The sequence below is a fragment of the Schistocerca nitens genome, chromosome 1 (genome assembly GCF_023898315.1).
Source record: "Schistocerca nitens isolate TAMUIC-IGC-003100 chromosome 1, iqSchNite1.1, whole genome shotgun sequence".
NCBI classification, from domain to species: Eukaryota; Metazoa; Arthropoda; class Insecta; order Orthoptera; family Acrididae; genus Schistocerca; species Schistocerca nitens.
Genome location: NC_064614.1, coordinates 1,121,956,696 through 1,121,978,106, shown reverse-complemented (window position 1 = coordinate 1,121,978,106; position 21,411 = coordinate 1,121,956,696). Strand labels below are relative to the sequence as shown.

Below are 21,411 nucleotides of genomic sequence, written 5' to 3'. Positions count from 1 at the left end.
TTTATGCCCCAGGCTGTGTCTTATCAATATATGGTTTCTTCAGTTGAACTTGGGTCATAGAGTTATTTTCTTTCCAATTTGATGTGGTACCTCCCCTTCAGTTACTCAGTCTACGTGTCTAATCTTCAGTGTTCTTCTGTAACACCACATTTCAGAACCTTCTTTTCTCTTATTGTTTGTACTGTTTAGCAGCCACAGTAGTTTTACACTCCAGACAAGTACTTTGAGAAAAGACTTCCTAACATTTAAATTTTCTGTTTGATGTTAACATATTTCTCTTTTTCAGGAAGGCTTTTCTTTCTCATTTGTACCCTCCTTACTTCAGTCAACATGAGTTATTTTTCTGCACGAGTGTTATATTTAAAAAATTTAAAAGTAATAAATTATTTCAAAATATTATTGGTGTTAAGGCACTTGCAACGCACCAGTTTTGAGACTGGAGATATTAGCAACATAGAAACCTGCTAATGACATGGAGTAATTTTGTAGTCACTTAAGGCTAAATCTCTGGAAAAGTGAGAGTTCAACCTAAACTTTTTCTGGTTTCCAGGTCTTGTTTCTGTTCTGGGGGGGCAGTTAATTATAATCTTCAATCCTCAACAAATCAAAGTCGTGGTGATGTATTGATTTTGTAAATGAATGTTGCTCACTGAATTTCATTAGGCTTGAAAATGATATTCCTTGCTATTAAGTACTGTAACAGGTTTCATTTAAATCAAACTAGAAACACCAGTTAATATCAACAGGGACCATTAAATGCAGCACACCATGGGCTTCATTATTTTAACTACATGTGCCAGGGTACCTTTCAAGATATTGTTATTGCATTTTACTCTTTTGTTTTCACTTTATCTGAATATTACAAAACACACTCATTAAACTGCATGAGTTTTTATTGTCTTCTTCAGATGTGCATGCCACATATGTAGACAGCACACACTCTTGACAGCTCACATTCTGCTGCTTTTTATGGTTGCCAACCAAAGAAAACATACAGAAAATATTGCCATTTTTCCAACAATTGTGCCAGTGATTGCAGTGCAATCTTCTGAGACCACCTCTTTGTCTTCTTGTAATATTTTTCTAAAATTTCTTGACTGTTTATTCATCACAATCTATCTTGCAAGGAACCCCTCGAGTGCAGGTTTGCTGGTTCAAAGGCCTACTCTATGGGAGTTACAAACTGTGTAGGATGTTCAGGTAGGTTATCCAGTCTCAAAGAATGCTTATAGAATCGTATTGGTGTAATGGGATGATGAGAACTGGTGGAATTTGATGACATGCAATCGAATGCAAAACAGTTTGTCATGGAGTGTGTCATGAAACTGGCTTTAAGGTGCAGGTGCAGACAATACAATAATGTGTTTTAGCTTTGGAAAAAACCAACAGCCAGAGACTGAATTTGTCCATTGGTTCCAGGTGGCACGAATTGCAATGTCACACACTTTTCAGGAGGGATAGTTTGCTCTAAAGGAGTAAGATTTTGTATCCAGGCCAGGAATCAAGGAAAAGCAAGTTATTTTGAACAGCTGTTGGACAAAAGCAGTACTCATACCATAATTGTAGTTCTCTTACACCCATTTTCCCACTCACATAAATATTTTCTACTACCCTTGCAATATCATGCACGTGAGAAAGAATCATAGGAGGCAGAGCACCTCTAACTTCTCCCAGCACAATAAATAACTTTCCAGCAAGTCTACCATCCAGATTAACAGCCAACATAACTGTATAAAAATGTATTAAGGCATTGATGTTAGTTGATCTTGATGCAACTCTTTTAGTGCCATGAATTTCCTGGATTACTTTCAAATGCATTCCCTCTTCAAATCTCAATTGATCGGATTTGAAAACAAATTCATTACTGAATGATGGGATAAGTTTGTTTCTCTTGTCTCCAAACTTTCGGTCTGATTCCCCAGTTTACTGTGTATCGTCAAGTTGTTGATTTGTTTAAAATTTTGTTATCTTACATTTTCCAATTCTGTTGCACTGTTTGAAGTTCTGCAGCTGTCCACTGCTTCCCTTGAAATCACTGTAATCTATGTTGTGTGCAATTGGATGCGCATAACATCATAAGTCACAGTGATGCACATTCTATAAATTGTATCGAGCATCCTTGAAACATGGAAACTCCAATTTTCGTAAGTGTGCCTTGTTGTCCCTTGAATATCAACAATTTTTCTTATGCACTCCATGGTCATACTGCTGCAGACTTATTTGAAATCTGTTCATAATTGTTTTTCTGCTACGCTGTGGATGATTTTCCGTGTACATAATTATGTTTAGTGCTTACTCCATGGCCAGTGATTATCCTTTACTACATTTAACTAGAGATGGTCTTTGTGGCTCCGTGTCCAAGAAAGATAATGAACTGCATGGCTTGACACATGTTTCTGCATCACTCGCTTGCTAAACACAGGTGGTGATCACTGTGCTCTTCAAGCAATTGCCCGCAAGGTTGAACATATGACACCACACATTCCACTGACTCAAACTGCTGAAACTCTAATATCTTATATGCAACTTCTTCCTCACTGTGCGAAATTCCTTGGGTTCCATTCTGACAAAATGTCAACTTTAACAACTGTTGTGGTACATATAATGCAACATTTGTCATTGTCATTGCTCTGCTTTGTATCAGCACCACTTACACTGTAGTACCGTTGTCAGTTACTTGTCGACTAAGCATTTCAACTACGCTTTATAGCCTCGTGCTGTGCTCACCATTACATACCTCCAGTCGCACCCTCTGTTGCCATTAGCAGCCAATATTGTAGTTTTCAAGTCAGACAATGTGTGGGCCATTGAATGCCTTCTTTAACATCATTGGCCTTTTGCAACCTTACACTCAAGGGGTTCATTGTCATTAACAAGATCCTTCATACTTATCTGCATGTTACTATCTACAGACAGTTTGTATTTGACCACCTTTTGACCTGTTTATGCAGATACATTGCAGTGTTACTAACAGATCAAGTTTGTCACCTTAAAACAAAACCAGCTTTAATGGCTATATTTCAATTACGAAACTTGCTAACTCTTTTAGAGATGATTGACATGTGTCACTCTTCCTTTTATTATTATTATTATTAGATATTCCACATAAAAATATCATCTGGGTTCAGTTGTAAATAATTTCAGGAAATTTGTGCCAAGTTCACTAGAAAATAATGTAGTCAAAACATGCAAAATACTTTTAAAATATGTTATTGCATCAGAATACAGATAAACCTGACATGGGGTCAGTGCTTAAAAATGGATGTGCGACTGACCCAGAAACTGAAGCAATATTAGTCGACTTTGGTTACCATCACTGCAGCTTATATAAGTTCCAAAAATTACGATGTCAGACTATACATTGTTTAAATTCAATGTATTTGAATTTCCAATTAACATTTGTATGCTTCCTTAAATCTGGTTATGGGTTTTAACTACACAAATCATACCAATATTTCTGAAATAGTTTCTGTGTTAAAATATCACAGTTTTTATGCTCACATCAAAACATGTTTTTTACTGCCTTCTGAGGTGATTTCAATGACTTGGTGTGTGTGTGTGTGTGAGAGAGAGAGAGAGAGAGAGATTTACTGGAAAAGTGTTTGTACAAATTTGAATCTGGTAATCTAGCAAGATCTCGGGACAGTGGGCCGATGTTCTGTGAGAAGTGACTGGTTCCACCTGGAACAGGAGCCAAGTTGTCTGAATGAGCAAATAAAATAAATAAAAAAGCACAGTGATCATGAAGTGCTTTGTGTAATGTGTGATACTGTCTTAAATGTGGAAAAGAAAGGCTTTCAGGCTCTGAACCAAAATGCAGTGACATCGAGACACAAACAGTTATTTTGTATAAAAATGGCACCACCACAGCTTCCATATTAAATCTGCATTGTGGAGCTCAGCAACCTCTGTGAAAAGTGGCGGTTCATCGCAGTCTTTTGAAACAGCAAAGTTACATAATGTCAAAGACAGCATCAGTATTGCTGTACTAATACTGTATGTGTTTAAAAAGCTTTTGTTTAAATTTTGAGCTGCTGCCTGTCAAGGCATTTGTGATCTTCTTGAGTCTGTTTCCTGAAACTGTTCCACAAGGCCTCAGTTTGAATAGAACTAAATTCTAGCACATTCTGACTAAAGCCCTAGAATCGTATTTTAAGGAGCAGCTGCTGAATGACATTAATAATGTGTATTAATCACTGTTTTTTGGTGAAACAACAAAGAATGCTGGTACAGAGAAGTTAGAAATGGTGGTTCATTATTGGTCAGCATCTCAGAACAAAATTGTGAGCCATTATTTATTGACATTTTTCAAACTCTTAATATCTGGGAGTGATAGCCCCAATGTTAATAAAGTAATGAGACTGCTTAACGAACAAGTTTATCTTGTAAGAAAAAATATGCTTAATGATGTAGGCTTGTAGTATTCTCCTCAAATACAATGCACACATTTTTACCCAGTTCACTGGAGCATTTCGGAAATAGGAGCCATTGATACATTTGCTTCACAGTGAAATAAAGAGACTTGTTAAAGTGTTGCTAGGAAGACATTGTGAATCATTAGCATTGAAGACTTGTGAAATGTCAGATGATATTTCACAAGACTCCAATTTTCTGCCTCAACAAGACTGTTTTGTGATGATTTTGTTACAGCAGTTCACCATAAGCTATTTGAAAAGGATGGGCTTCAGTCCTAGATGCTTGTTAAGAAATATTGTACTGATGCATGTAAATATGTTCATCTTAAAGACAACACAGCAGGTTCAAGGAATGTGGAGCAGTTCCAGTCTCTTCAACCATGTAACAGAACATGACCAGAAAGTTTCAATGATTTTGGAAGTACTGCAAAAGCATTACTGCTGGATATTGATTGTGGTCAGCCAGTAGGTGAATGGAAACTTCTCCTGTTGGAAACCAGAAAAAATTCAAATACAACACAAACTGCAATTGACAGTTATTGGAACCAGTTTATCGGTGGGAAAAGTATGACAGGAGAATCAAAATGTCCACAGTCATGTAATGTGGTGAAAGCAGCTTTGGCTCTGTCTCGCAGGAATGCTGAGATTGAAAGGTTTTCTGCATCAACAAGATATCTTACAGATATTCTTGCTTTCTTTGGTGCACTGTTATTAGAAATGCCACAACTGTCCAGAAGAAGAAAGAAGGAAGAAAAGAAAAGACAAAACTATGAAGAGGAACGATGAGTTGGTCAGCAAGAAGTCATCAAAAACTTACATCTGAGAAAAAGGGGATTTCATCACTGGAAGAAATACTTAAACAAAAACAAAAAGGCATTAATAGAAAAGAGTTATGGCACCTAATAAGTTGGCCAATGAAACTAATGAGACTTATAGTTGCCGTACATAAGAAAGACTTTTAGAAGGCAAGACTTTCCCAGGCTATGCTGACAGGTGCTCTGCAGGTCCAGGAAGTAGTTCAGAATCGGAAACAAGATTAAAGATGCTCTCTAGTGTAAAAGTGATGAAAGTAAAAACGTTTGTATGTCACCATTTTTAACAAAAATTCAAAGAATTAAGTGTTAATTACTCCAATGTAATTTTCTGTGCAGTTACATGCTAATTTTTTAATCTTATCTTACTTTCAATACATGCATTATCATATTTATTAGTAATGTTAGAAAGTTTGTAAACTGTAGACAAATTATCTAATTACAGGAATCAGTGGCCAAATAATGTCCAAAATCATTCATTTCCTATCAGTATCTATGTGGTATATTGAATTTTTTTCTCTTTAAACAAGAATAAAAAGGTAAAACACATTTGAAGCAAGTCAATTTTGACAGACATTAGAATAAAGGTTAATGAAATTATTTTTTACTTATATGCAAACAGTTAATTTTGTTTTTAAGTGTCCTTTTTGGTAGAGTATGTTGTTTAAATCAATAATGTTGTTTTTGAAATAGATGTTGACACATCCTTAATAAAGTTGGCCACTTTTAGTCACTTTTTGTCAAATTTGTAACTTTTACCTCCTTTTCCACATCCAAAAATTGTTGGTAGCCCTACGTAGAGTGTTTAGACTGTGGTTGTTTTTCTCTTTAAATAATGAAAACTATTTGAATATCTGTGCAAGCTGAGACACTCTGTATACCTTTAATCTGCATAGAAAATCATTAAACTCTTTTTATACTCAGTTAAATTTTTGTACCTACCATGCTTTAATCGTTTTTATATCCTGTAGGAAGTAAAATTGCTCATGTGCATAAAATGTTAAGTAGCACTTACCTTAATTTCAGGGATAATATTGGCAAAGAAGTAATTACGAAGTTTAGTTCCTCAATTCAAAATCGGGGCGTATTTTATACTGACTCAAATGGCAAAGAACTCCTATGGCGTAAGCGTAATTATCGACCCACTTAGAATCTCAGCAATGCTGAACCAATTGCAGGAAATTACTACCCTGTGACAACAAGAATTCTCATACGGGACAAGGATACAGAGTTGGCAGTCATACCTGACAGAGCTCAAGGAGGATCTAGTATAAAGGATGGAGAGATAGAACTAATGGTAATATGATTTATTCCTAAAAAGTTAATAATGTGTGAAGTATAACAGCTTGATGTCCATAAAAGTTAAGATGAGGTGAAGAATGATTAGACTACTCTGCTTTGGTATATAAATATTTTGAATAATTAAAATGACCTCCAGTGTTATATCTTTCTCACAAGAAATGAAACAATGGAAAATCCAGGATGGAATGTAACAATACTTTGAAGGATGTCATGTTTGGCAGCGTGCTCAGCAACAGGGTGGTCCACTTGTTTCTTGGGCCACAGTTTGTCAGTGGCCATCCATATGGACAGACAGCTTGTTGGTTGTCATGCTCACATAAAATGCAACACAGTTGTTGCAGTTTAGCTTGTAGATCACATGACTGGTTGCACAGGTAGCCCTGCCTTTGATGGGATAGGTGATGTTTGTGACTGGACGGGAGTAGATAGTGTGGGAGGATGTATGGGACAGGTCTTACATCTAGGTCTATTACAGGTGTATAAGCCATGAGGTATATGGGGTTGGAAGCAGGAGTTGTGTAGGGATGGATGTGTATATAGACCTGTATGTAAGACCAGCCCCACACATCCTCACACCACCACCTACTCCAATCCGGTCACAAGCATCACCTATCCCAACAAAGGCAGGGCTACCTGTGAAACTACGCATGTGATCAGCAAGCTAAGCTACAACCACTATGCTGCATTCTATGTGGACATGACAACCACATAAATGGCCACTGACAAACTGTGGCCAAGAAATAAGTGGACCACCTTGTTGCTGAGCATACTGCCAAACATGACATCCTTCATTTCAATGACTGCTTCACAGCCTGTGCTATATGTTTCGGTCCCAACAACACCAGCTTTTCTGAATTACGCAGGTGGGAATTTTCCCTGCAGTATATCCTGTGTTCCCGTAACCCTACTGGCCTCAACCTTCATTAGTCATTGTCCTCACCCATCCAGCATCTCTGTTCCCATTCCAGCACTATCTGGCCCGCATTCCACCATTGCACCAGTATTTTTACTTCTCTCCTTTTCTGCTACCCCACCCTTCCCCTGCCCGCCATCTAACCTCCTGACTGCACATAGCTGCCCTACCCTCTATCCGCCTCATCCCTGCGTGCTCCCCAGCAGCACTGCACTGTCTACCACCCTTACCCTATTATCCTTCTCCATGCCCCAGCCTCCCCTTTACCACCACCCAGTTGCCACTCCTACCATGCATTGGTGCTCTTGCCCTCATTGTGACTACAGTTGCCCGAGACTGCAGTCGTGTGTGTGAGACAATAAAAAACACACACACAAATTTCAAGCTTTCGCAACCCAAGGTTGTTTCATCAGGAAAGAGGGAAGGAGAGGGAAAGACGAAAGGATGTGGATTTTAACGGAGAGGGTAAGGAGTCATTCCAATCCCGGGAGCAGGAAGACTTACCTTAGGGGGGAAAAAATTACAGGTATACACTCGCGCACACACACACACCTATCCATCCGCACATATACAGACTGTCCTTTCAGTGTACAGGCTTTTTCATTTTATTGATATTGACTACTATCCTATTCATAATATTGGAAAAAGGAAAGATTTTTATGTTTGTGTAGGGAAAATGCACACACGCACACATATCCATCCGCACATATACAGACTGTCCTCTCAGTGTACAGGCATTTTCATTTTACTGATACTGACTACTATCCTATTCATAATATTGAAAATAGTAAAGATTTTTATGTTTGTGTAGGGAAAATGCAGTATTTTTTCTCTTTATTCATGTATTTTTTTGTGTGTAAGATTATAATCTCTAACAGGTTAAAGCTAAAATTTTGTAAGTGTAATTGAACTTGATAATAATATCAGCAGAAAAACATAATATTGAAAATGTTGTGGTAAACCATTTTCATATTCTGACTGTAATACAATAGGTTTCAACTCATGGAAGAATAACTTTGCTATTTTTCTTTCCATTAGGTGCATCGTCGACTACTCCACGATGATGCATTTGGTGTGGGTGAAGCACTGAATGAAACTGCATATGGCAAAGGCCTCATTGCAAGAGGACAACACTACATTGTAGGAGGTGCCATAAAGACATTTAAGAACATTTCTTTGGCTGCTCAAGAGCGAATGCTAATCCAACAGAAAGTGTTAGCTCCCTGGATATTCCTTGCTCCAGCAGATGATATTTGTTTTGAGCAGTGGCGAGAGACATACAAGATGGAGGTACATCTACCTTATTTACATTTGAACATCTGTTTTAACATTTAAAGATTAGGATTGATTTATAACCAATTATAAATATTGGACAGTAATTTCTACTATCTAAATTTCATTTCTTCAGCTTGTTGACTTTCTTTATAGTTAATACTCATCCTAACATTATGGTTAGTTTTGATAATGAGGAGGAAAAATGGGAAAGGGGAAGCATAAAAAATAACTGCAATACTATGTGTGTCACTGATATTCATTGATATAAGGGGACAGGACCATGATCTTTATATTGTTTAAAAAAAAAAAACCATTGCCATGAACATCATAACCAGTTTGAGGTAGTCACTGTTTTTATTCCTTAGGGACATGTTTTGTAAATTAGACTGTGTTTTTACCATAATTTTCTGTACAACAGTTGTTCTCCTGCTGTTGGAGACAACAACAGAAATGGTGCAATTAAATTTTTAACCTTTAAATGTAACTTCTTTTTTTTTCTTCTTTTTTTCCAAATTTTGCATGTTGTTGTTATGGTCTTCAGTTCAAAGACTGATTTGCTGCAGCTCCCAATGCTACTGTATCCTGTGCAAGCCTCTTCATCTTCAAATAACTACTGCAACCTACATCCTTCTGAATCTGCTTAGTGTATTCATCTGTTGGTCTCCCTCTATGATTTTTAACAGTGAACCAGTGATTCACTCTGAAAGAGATTCATGGTACTGCAGGTCAGAATCTTGGTGCTCTTTGAAACATGCTACCCCAATTCTTACAACATACATTAATTAAAAGACAACAATCAAAATTTTTTTGAAAACAAAAAAAAATTCTGCAAACAAGGGCATCCTGGTGCAAGTAGATTTCGCAGAAAATTATACTGTTCAACTGCAGAGTCCAGAGCACCCATTGGTCAAAACCACAAATCATTTTGTTTACAGCATGTGTTTTGGACTCACAAAAAAATGGATATTCTTGTACTATTGTTAGGGATGAACTTGATCATAATAAATATTCAGTGCATGCTTTCCTAAGTAAGATTGTTGAGCACATTATATCCACGAACCCAGAGGTAGAATCTGTCACATTCATGAGTAATGGTGCAGCCAGTCAATTTAAGAAGCATTTCTTGTTTGCCAACTTGACATTTTTCAGAGAATGCTATGGAATAAATATTTCATGAGACTTCTGTGCCACATCACACGGCAAAGGTGTCTGATTTTTGTTGTAGAGTGTCCAAAGCTGCACACAGTAAAGACAATTTCTAGTGGCAACCATCTCAACCATAACATGACAGTCAAGATAGTGTGCAGTCGGGAATATCTGCAAAGTTGGGAAACACATATTACCTGGTGCTGAGGACTTTGCAAAAATTGCATGTGAAAGATGTCAAGGCATAAACATTTTTTATATCTTTACCTTGCAAATTGCAGAGAATAAGGAGGAATTGGATCAAATGTGAATTGGAATAGTTCCAGTAGAGCAGACCGAAACCATCTGTGCTGTTACACCTTTCGCTCCATATACTATTGAGTACCAGCATTACTTGCTATCTCCCCAGAGGTTTGTGCACAATTTCTAAAGCGATCTTCAGCCAAAGAAAATTCACAGGATCTGATCAATCCGACGGCCTTGCATCAAGGGGATTTTGCTCTGGTTTCCTCTGCTGGAAAAAACAGATAAAGATTTTTTGTGGGGTTGCTGATTTATGTTTAAGATAGTTACGAAATTTAATATCTTAGAAAGAATGATGCAAATGAAAAGATATTTACATTTCCCTCAAAGGAAGAGAAAAAGACCAAATTGTAGAGAAAGTAGCTGCACTAAGTACCATTTTCCCTACCCAATCAGCAGTGCATAATAAAACTGATAATATTCAAGTGAAAGTGTCATTCCAATACTAGTAAGTGTCATTCTGTTACCAGCAATTCTTTTGTTAGTAAAATATTAGTTTAATGCATTTATCTTCTATACCATCTTGTTTCCCATTTATTCCTTTTCACAATAAAATTTTGGTGTTTCTTGTGGGGAATGGGTGAGGTGAATTATTGTTGCATTATAAATGAGAACAATATTAATGTCTTTATTATGTCATTCTGTTACCAAAAAGTTTGTTGTTGCATTAGGTGTCATTATATGAATGAAACTTAAACTATTAAATAAATTTTGTTCCTTTGCTTATGTAGAAAATACAGTATTAAATTTTTTGTCTTTTAGCATGACTCTTGGTCTTTTCGATGCTTAAAGAGCAAAAACAATCACTGAGAGTCATTCAGTTACTCATGTAACTACCCAGTTATTACATTCTTTTTGATAACTGAGGCTGCTTTGCATGTCTCATAAAACTTGCACACCAGACGGAAGATTTTTGTTGTGGCTGGCTCTCCCAGTGCTATTGGTAGTTCTGATGCAATGTTGTCTACTTCTGGGACATACAAAGAAGGCTCTTGAAGCTCAAAATAATGAATTAAAAAATTTTGAAGATCACAAATAATAAAATCCCGAGTATACTCATACACTGGACTTTGACTAAAATATCATGAAACTTGAAGTTATTTTTTAGTTTCAACATAGCCTATCCATGTATTTCACAAAGATTTCCTGTGAATATAACTCCTTGAGAGCTGGTTCAAGCACAGTGGATGTATTTATCTTGTAACACTGACGAGCACTTGTTGCTCAACTGATGAACTGTCACCAATGTCAGTTTCTGGTGGCAACCACCTCAACCAAAACATGACAGTCAGGATACAAATGTAGTACCAGATGTTCTGTAGTGACTGTTAGTGCTGAAGTGGATATAAGCGGAGTTTTAGTTTTTCAAAGGTCTCTTTTCAAGTTGCACAAGTATTTATTGGATTTTAAATTTCTGTTGAAGTAACTAAAAACAAGATAACGCAGGATTTTACATTAAGGTGTTAAATTTCTTTAACTTCTTAAAAAATCAGATATTTTAGGTTTTAGCATAGCAACAACAGCAGAACAATCTATGCCTGTACAATGTCATGATGTCCAAATGCGGTTCGAGGATGGCAAGTTGGCCCAAAGTGAGCCTGGGGCCTAGAGTACCTTTGAATGAGGTCACACCCTAATGACTGTTACTGTGGAAACAACTGTGACATAAGGCTAATGTACGTTTACATTTTTAATCATTATCATCCTTAAATCTGTTTCAGTATTCTGGACTGAAGAAGGGCTTGCCACTGAACGTGCAAATACTTACACTGGAACAGTGGAAGGGTACAGCACTGCTTTTGCGTATTGAACACATTCTGGAAAAAACTGATGACCCTAATTTGTCAAAACCAGTTACCATCAATCTTAAGGTAATTTTATGAGGAAATTATGCAACCTGTTAGTTTTCGATGTGTTGTTGCTGAAATCAGTTTTCTGATGTATTTCTAATATTATTTCTTTGTGTGCACACTTTGAATGGCAAAGGATAGTACTAACATATAGCGGAGATGTTCAGTCGCAGATAGGCACAACAAAAATACAGTGGACAGTGAAGTGCTGCAGGTTATATGAGAGCTGTGTGGGGGTGGGGGAGGGGGGAGGAAGTAATGGAAAAGGAGAGAAATGAAAATACTGGGTATGGTGGTGGAATGGCGACTGTGTAGTGGTGGAATGGGAACAGGGAAGGGGCTGGATGGGTGAGGACAGTGACTAACAAAGGTTGAGGCCTGGAGGGTTATGGGAATGTAGGATGTATCACAGGGAAAGTACCCACCTGCACAGTTCAGAAAAGCTGGTGTTGGTGGGAAGGATCCATATGGCACAGGTTGAAATGAAGGATATTTCGTTTGACAGTGTGTTCAAAAACAGAGTGGTCCAATTGTTTCTTGGCCACAGTTTGTCGGTGGCCATTCATATGGATAAACAGCTTGTTGGTTGTCATGCCTACATAGAATGCAGCACTGTGATTGCAGCCTAGCTTGTAAACTATGTGACTGGTTTCACAGGTAGTCCTGCCTTTGTTGGGATAGTTGATTATAGTGACCGGACTGGAGTAGATGGTGGTGGAAGGATGTATGGGACAGGTCTTACATCTAGGTCTATTACAGAGGTATGAGCAATGAGGTAAGGGATTGGGAGCAAGGGTTGTGTAAGGATGGATGTGTATATTGTGTAGGTTTGGTGGACGGCAGAAAACCACTGTGGGAAGGGTGGGAAGGATAGTGAGCAGGACATTTCTCATTTCAGGACAAGACGAGAGGTAATCAAATGCTGGCGGAGAAAGTAATTCAGTTGCTCCAGTCCTAGGTGGTAATGTGTTCTGAGGAGGATGCTCCTCTGTGGCTTGGGAGGTGGTGGGAGACTGGAAAGAAGGCAAGGGAGATTTGTTTTTGTACAGGGTTGGGAGGATAATTATGGTCAGTGAAGGCTTCAGTGAGACCTTTGGTATATTTCGAGAGGGACTAGTCATCACTGCAGATGCGACGACCACGGGTGGCTAGGCTGTACGGAAGGGATTTTTTGGTATGGAATGGCTGGCAGCTGTCGAAGTTGAGGTATTGCTGGTGGTTAGTACACTTTATATGGATGGAGGTACTGATGTAGCTATCTTTGAGGTGGAGGTCAACATCTTGGAAGGTGGCTTGGTGGGTTGAGTAGGACCAGGTGAACCAAAGTTGTTAAGGTTGTGGAGGAATAAAACTATCAGAACTTTTTTTCATACTATTAAATTTGCCCATGTTAATCAACATTTATTTGAATTGCTTTTTGAAGCAGTTAACGTAAGGAAATCTAAATTATTAATCTAAAATTAGTTAATAATGGTAGGATATACTTTTTTCTTACATCCAGTCTAAAGTGTGGTGACTTCAGTTGGTTCAATTAATGCTAATTGCTGTTATATCCCAGCCAGGTTTAACTGTTTTATTCTTTGTTTACTCGTGCTTCTTGGTATAAAAAAACATATCCAGTTCATTCCTAACTTTCTATTCAAATGTTAACAAGAAGATTGATGTCAATTAGATAGATGTGTAATGATCTTTCGAGGTCTTAGTTTGAGTATACATTGCTATTTACGTTATTTTGGTCATGATTATTCATTGTTTCAATTTGCAATGATTCAGCTGTATCTGCGTTTGATCATGTCACTGTTAACTTGGTACTGATCTCTACTATGACAAAAATGTTAATATTGTTCTTAAGCATCATCATTACATAAAGTTTGGGAAATGGATACTAATTTTAACTTAATTGCAGTTCTATTATTCACCCACCATATAAATACAGCTCGGGGGGAAAAAGAAACACTGCAGCATTTGTCACATGATTTAGCGTGTTGTTTTATTCTTAACTACCTGCAAAATCAGTTTTGTAGATCATTGTAGAATTGATACAATACTTGGTACAGGTAGCTGACTCTTTATTAAATTTATAAAAAAAGTCAGTTGTGTGTGCAAATTTAAGTGTGTTAATTCTTTACTAACCTGTTGTTTTGCTCCTGGTGGCACCCAGCAGTCCATATGAAACAAAGCCATCCACATGCACACATATGCACACTAACAAACTTGATTCATGATTTAAAAAAAAAAATACAATATTGATCAAGATTCATCATTAGTATGTTCCTGCAAAGTATGATACATCTCAAAAACTGTTAGGATGAAGTTCTGGATTTTGTGTGTGTGTGTCTTGCAGTAAAACAAAGTTTTTCACCTGATCCGCTTGGTGCCATGCAATCACTTCATTCAACACAGTATTCTCTCTTCTTGTTAGGGAATCAGTAACAAAGTGTTTCCAGCTTTAGTCATTCTTCAGTGTCTGTAAATGATAGATGACTTTTAGTTCTGGCATGCTCCTTTCAACTTTGGGAACAAGTATCTCAGTTAATTTTATTCCTGTGCTGAAGGTGTGAACACTATTTTAACTACCTTGTTTTTTTTTTTTTTTTTTTTTTTTTTTTTTTTTTTTTTTTAATACAGTCTAAAATTGTTTACCACAGGCACCTCAAGGAATCAGAAGAATGCTTTTCTGTACTGTTTCAGCGATTTTTAGACCAATCCTTAGCTGTTACATAGTAGTTGCTCTTTGTGATCTGCTTTTTGTTTATCGACATTGTGGCAAGTGCTCAGCGTCAGCACCGGTTTCATATTTTGCTGTACTAATATGTAGAATATTACACGTATAGAACCTATCTATGAACATGTGTAAACATGAGCCATATGAATTCTACATTAATTCATTGGACAAATTAAAAATTATTTGTGTTGTCAATTAAAGGTCTGGTCTAATCAGCACACTGGTGGTAGGGCTGCTGTAATAGTGCATTACCTGAGTCAAGTTAGCTAGAACATAAATACACACACCCTATTTTGCTGGTTTTTATGGATTGTACTTTTTGAAGGTGATGCATCCGTGAAACCGTACTGTGGTTTTGTCTGTGGTAACGCGGTGGCTCAGAATGTTATCTTCAGGTGCAGTAAAGAATTTTGTACCTTACTCGGGCAACTTTCGAATATGTGAGTCTTTGATGGAGGGCTTACACATAACATACAAAACATTTGTATGAATCTGTGAACTAAAAACACATCCAAATAATATACATTGTAATTAACTCAATAAATAATTTTCTGGTATAGTGGCTTTGAATCAACAGCCTTGGTCCCAAAAGTATTTTCAATTTGAAAAATGCCATGTTACCACCCTGAGTTGCTGAAAAAGTTGTTTTTATTACAGAATCAGTTTCAGTTGACTGACCATCCTCAGGTTCATAAAAATATCTGCTGCATCATGTTTGGCAAAATATAAAACCATTAATGTCAGATGATAAAACCTATAATCATACTGTAACATAAATTAAATAGTCAGTGTATAAAACTGTGCTAGGTAGTGCAGTCATTCGTGTTGTAACTGTAATTGGTGATAATGTTGTGAACAGATCCATATCACAACATTGACTGCAATTGCAATTATAGCGTTAACAAGTGCACTACCTAGCACAGTTTATTTATATTATAATAAATAATTTATATTATAAGTTAATAGTGTCTAATCCATGGTTTTATCAATTTACAGAAATGATTTTTATATTTCACATAATATGATACTGCAAATACTTTTATGAACCTGAGGATGGTCAGTCAATTAACATGACATTTGTCAAATACACTCCTGGAAATTGAAATAAGAACACCGTGAATTCATTGTCCCAGGAAGGGGAAACTTTATTGACACATTCCTGGGGTCAGATACATCACATGATCACACTGACAGAACCACAGGCACATAGACACAGGCAACAGAGCATGCACAATGTCGGCACTAGTACAGTGTATATCCACCTTTCGCAGCAATGCAGGCTGCTATTCTCCCATGGAGACGATCGTAGAGATGCTGGATGTAGTCCTGTGGAACGGCTTGCCATGCCATTTCCACCTGGCGCCTCAGTTGGACCAGCGTTCGTGCTGGACGTGCAGACCGCGTGAGACGACGCTTCATCCAGTCCCAAACATGCTCAATGGGCCACAGATCCGGAGATCTTGCTGGCCAGGGTAGTTGACTTACACCTTCTAGAGCACGTTGGGTGGCACGGGATACATACGGACGTGCATTGTCCTGTTGGAACAGCAAGTTCCCTTGCCGGTCTAGGAATGGTAGAACGATGGGTTCGATGACGGTTTGGATGTACCGTGCACTATTCAGTGTCCCCTCGACGATCACCAGTGGTGTACGGCCAGTGTAGGAGATCGCTCCCCACACCATGACGCCGGGTGTTGGCCCTGTGTGCCTCGGTCGTATGCAGTCCTGATTGTGGCGCTCACCTGCACAGCACCAAACACGCATACGACCATCATTGGCACCAAGGCAGATGCGACTCTCATCGCTGAAGACGACACGTCTCCATTCGTCCCTCCATTCACGCCTGTCGCGACACCACTGGAGGCGGGCTGCACGATGTTGGGGCGTGAGCGGAAGACGGCCTAACGGTGTGCGGGACCGTAGCCCAGCTTCATGGAGACGGTTGCGAATGGTCCTCGCCGATACCCCAGGCGCAACAGTGTCCCTAATTTGCTGGGAAGTGGCGGTGCGGTCCCCTACGGCACTGCGTAGGATCCTACGGTCGTGGCGTGCATCCGTGCGTCGCTGCGGTCCGGTCCCAGGTCGACGGGCACGTGCACCTTCCGCCGACCACTGGCGACAACATCGATGTACTGTGGAGACCTCACGCCCCACGTGTTGAGCAATTCGGCGGTACGTCCGCCTGGCCTCCCGCATGCCCACTATACGCCCTCGCTCAAAGTCCGTCAACTGCACATACGGTTCACGTCCACGCTGTCGCGGCATGCTACCAGTGTTAAAGACTGCGATGGAGCTCCGTATGCCACGGCAAACTGGCTGACACTGACGGCGGCGGTGCACAAATGCTGCGCAGCTAGCGCCATTCGACGGCCAACACCGCGGTTCCTGGTGTGTCCGCTGTGCCGTGCGTGTGATCATTGCTTGTACAGCCCTCTCGCAGTGTCCGGAGCAAGTATGGTGGGTCTGACACACCGGTGTCAATGTGTTCTTTTTTCCATTTCCAGGAGTGTATTTATAAGCTGTGGGGTCCCACCTCACGAAAATATTTTCAATTCATTTACAGTCACGTTTCTTCAGTCATTCCTTATAGAATTCTTGTGTAATGCGCAAAAAGCAAGTTTTGATACAATATGTGTATATGTTTTGTCTGCAATGGTCTGTAGTAGTTGACCACTTAAAATATAAGGAAAAATTGCACTGTTTCTGGTGATTGGGTGCTTTGAATAGTTAACTATTTTTTCTGTAATGTTATTCTCACCAGGTAATGCACACTTCTCCAAAGAACAGCACCCAGTTTGCTATCATGCACATCAATGCATTCACCAGTCAAATTGTAGTTTTGGGACAAACAGTCATCATTTTACCAACTGTCAAATTCTGCACAGATAGTAATCACTTATATAATAGCTTGATTCATGACTCTTATTGAGAAATTTTTCAGTTTCACTATCACTAGGATTTCAGAAAGAGATGAGTACTTGAACACAGTAAACAGATCCAGATAAATGTAGAGTGCAACAGTTATGCAGAGGTGAAAAGAGTTTGACAGGATAGTATGGAGAGTTGCATCAGTTCCATCTTTAGATTGATTTTGTCAACAACAACAGCACTGACTATACCATCAAGATGTATTATAAATTGCTGCTGGTATAATTACCAACTTGGATGTGGTTTTCACTCATTTTTGACAGAAATTGAGCTAAATTCTTAGCTTGTACATTTTTGTATCTCACTTGTACAAAGTATGAAACTTGAACAAAGACATGTGTAAGGGTGATAGTATGGTTCCCATACAGATTGCCAGTGTCACAGCCTACAATGTTTAACAGGAGAATTCAGTGCTACCCAGAAGAACACATCACTACCATTTCTTATGCATATTTGAATTTTTAATAGCTTTTATTGCAAAATTCCTGAATTATATATTTTGTTCCTGAAATATCTATTTTCTCCTCAAGCAAATGTTTGATATGTGATATTGTGTACCTTATAAGAGTCCATCAGTGCATTTAAAAAAAAATCATTTATCACATATTCTGACCACCATATCATCAAGCGTTTTTCTGTATGAATGAAATGAAAAGTAAGTGAAATGAAAATGAAATGAAATACTTTCTAAAGAGTAAACTCCATCAGAAAGAATGATTTTATGTTGTATATTTTCACACTTCTGATCATTGCAGCTTGTTTGCTCATCATATGTTCTTTTGCGTTTCGATATACTTGTCCTAAATGCCGTGAGTTTTTGTTATTCTTGCACTAGTTGCTGATTTGAATATGCTTGTATAATCATTGTAGGATATTCCAGTGGATTCATTAACATTTGAGCTTCTTGATTCAGATTATCACATCCTATGCATTTGGTTATGAGTAGAAGTTAATCATCAGAATGACTAAAATGCCATGCACAAAATGAAATGGGTGATCCATGTATGTTTCCCTATTGTAATATTCTTAAACTAATTAAGTGATTGATGTGTGGTTTCTCATCCTCACCCACTCAAGCTGAACTTTTATAGTAAAGGAAATGTTTTTGTGTAAACTAAGCTTAATGTACTGCTGCTTTGAAACATATGTAGCGGGTGTTCCTCATTTTATAGTTTACTGTGTACAGTAATAAAACATGGAAGCAATCATTTGTTCTGCCTAATCTATCTGCTTGTTTCTCTGCAGGATGTCTTTGCTCCATTTCCAATTAAATCTGCTCGTGAAACAACTCTTGGAGCAAATCAATGGCTGTCTGATTCGAAACGTCTGAAATGGAGAGTAGAATCAAATGATATTCATCGTGATACTTACTCTCATCACTCATCCTCTTATTATTATGATGATGATGATCTCACCATTACACTCAATCCAATGCAAATTCGTGCCTTTGTTATTGAAGTGAAAGGGAAATTTTATGGTATCAAATCAAGAAGTTAACAACACGGACAATAGTGTGTAGTACGGAGGCAGATATTATTTATGGCACTGGTGTTTAAAATTTTAGTCTACAACAAAAGAATTGCTCAATTATTGTGCTATTTGTGGTTTCCATTTTTAGATAAGGAGATATTATTAAGTTTTAGCTGACTGTTATGTTTGTGTAGTTGAAAAAGTGTTTCAAGTTTCTCTGTTATACATTTTTGTAAATAAAGTGTTTTCTATCTTTTTGTAATGTCATTTTCTGTCTTGTGTGAAAGTGGTACATGGTCTGGTTATTGTAAATTATATGCAGCTCATACTGCTTATTGCAAAACTTCATAAATCTGTCAGTGGCCCACTTTTGTAGGATAAGAAAGTAAAAGTTCATAACTTTATATTAACTATAATAAATGACAGCTTGGGAACATTTTAAAAGCACATTGCTGTCATATACTCATGTGACTAATACAAAAGAGATTTCCTGTTGTCTAGTATATTAGGGATATCCTTTGTAGAGAGAAGAGATTTCTTGTCACCCATTGTATTACATATATCCTTAGAAACAGAGAGAGACAGTTAATCAACAGTGCTGCATTCTGTGACTGTGTATAACATCTACACAATGAGGCATCTTGGAGCAAGATTAAGTATTAAGGATATCATTTTAACTCTAGAAATTCTTCAGAGGCCTTAGACGTGATTCATACCATTCATCAGGTATCACATAAAAATCTTTCAATTTGATATGCATTGCAAGTTGTTTGCAAAGTGATAGATACCAAGTTTATCATGCTTTTACCTGGTCATCTCCCATTTATGTGAAACATATACCAATTCCAACATGCTTGAAATTGCTGATTTCGAAAATTTGAAAATGGGGTAAGGATTCATATGATATCATAACAGTGGACACCTGTACTGTGTAAAGTTCTGGATGATACTTGCTACTTACTGATGGGAGAAACATCATATCTATATTATAAAAAATTTTCTTAAAACATATTTTTTACATCTTTTTCCAGTATCAATTTCAGATATCAATTGCAAATAAATTTTATTATCCTTTACTGGTTTTGACAAATTAATTTGTCATCTTCAGAAGCCTAGTTTAGCAGGTTCATGGAAAAAAAATGCCATGGTGATATGATTCAGTTATTGTAAATTGTCAAACAGTGTTATCAATAATCACATACATTGTAAATTTCTGAGCATACCACATCATTATCCTTCTATGAGGAAGATATTGAGATCTGCTAAACTAAGCTTCTAAAGATGGCTAATTGTCAAAACTGGTGAAGCTTAATGAAGTTTATTTGCTACTGATGACTAGAATTCATTGTGAAAAAAATACTACAGTTGCTGAAAATTACAGCAATGAATAAAATAATATTTGTTGCTGCAGAAATACACACCAGGATAATATGCTTGATTTATATAAGGGCATTAAAGAAAAACATGCCACAGGCATCATTACAGGAACCAACTGTATGTTAGAAGTATTGACCCTGTCTGTTGAGACACTTGTCCCACTGTGACACAAGGCGGTGAATGGCTGTCTCATAAAATTCTTGGGGCTGTGATGTTAACCAGTTCCACATGTACAGTTGGACATTGTCATCCAAGGTGAATCATTTGCCCCTCTAAGCCTTTTTAAGGGGACCAGAAATGGCGCAATCACAGGAAGAGAGGTCTGGACTGTATGGAGGGTGGCTGAGAACCTCCCATTTGAATTTCTTCAGGAGTGCCACGACTGTGTTGGCCATTTGAGGCTTTGCATTGTCATGGAACAGAATGAGCCCATGGGTGAGATTGCCTGGTTATTTTGATTTGATCGCTTCGCGAAGTTTACAAGTAATGCTGGGCATTCACTGTTGTCCCGTGCTGCAGGAAGTGAATCAGAAGGGGGCCATCTTGGTCAAAGAAGAATGTCAGCATAACCTTTCCTGCACTTGTTTGGATGGCCTTGGCATTGTCGTTTTGATTCTGGTTTGAAGTGACGACACTATGACTCATCTCCAGCTACCACTCATGCCAGGAACTCATTCCCTTCCAGAACATAGCACTGCAGATGAGCAGGCCAGTGGGCCATTCAACGTGTTTCCTGGTGTGGTTCAAGATTGTGGGGCACCCATTGGGCACACACTTTGCACATGTGCAGTCATTCCTTCATGATTGTGTGAACACCTCCAACTTTGGTGCGGCGTATCCTCGACAAATTCGGCTGGTAAAACCAGCGGCTCCCCATAAAGGATCTCGGCGAGGG

At 38.1% G+C, this 21,411-nt stretch overlaps 1 pseudogene; it reads left to right on the top strand.

Moving 5' to 3' along the window:
* The window catches only part of LOC126199186 (lysosomal alpha-mannosidase-like), a 153,703-nt pseudogene extending 134,387 nt beyond the window's left edge, over positions 1 to 19,316 (top strand).
* The last annotated feature ends 2,095 nt before the right edge of the window (positions 19,317 to 21,411 follow it).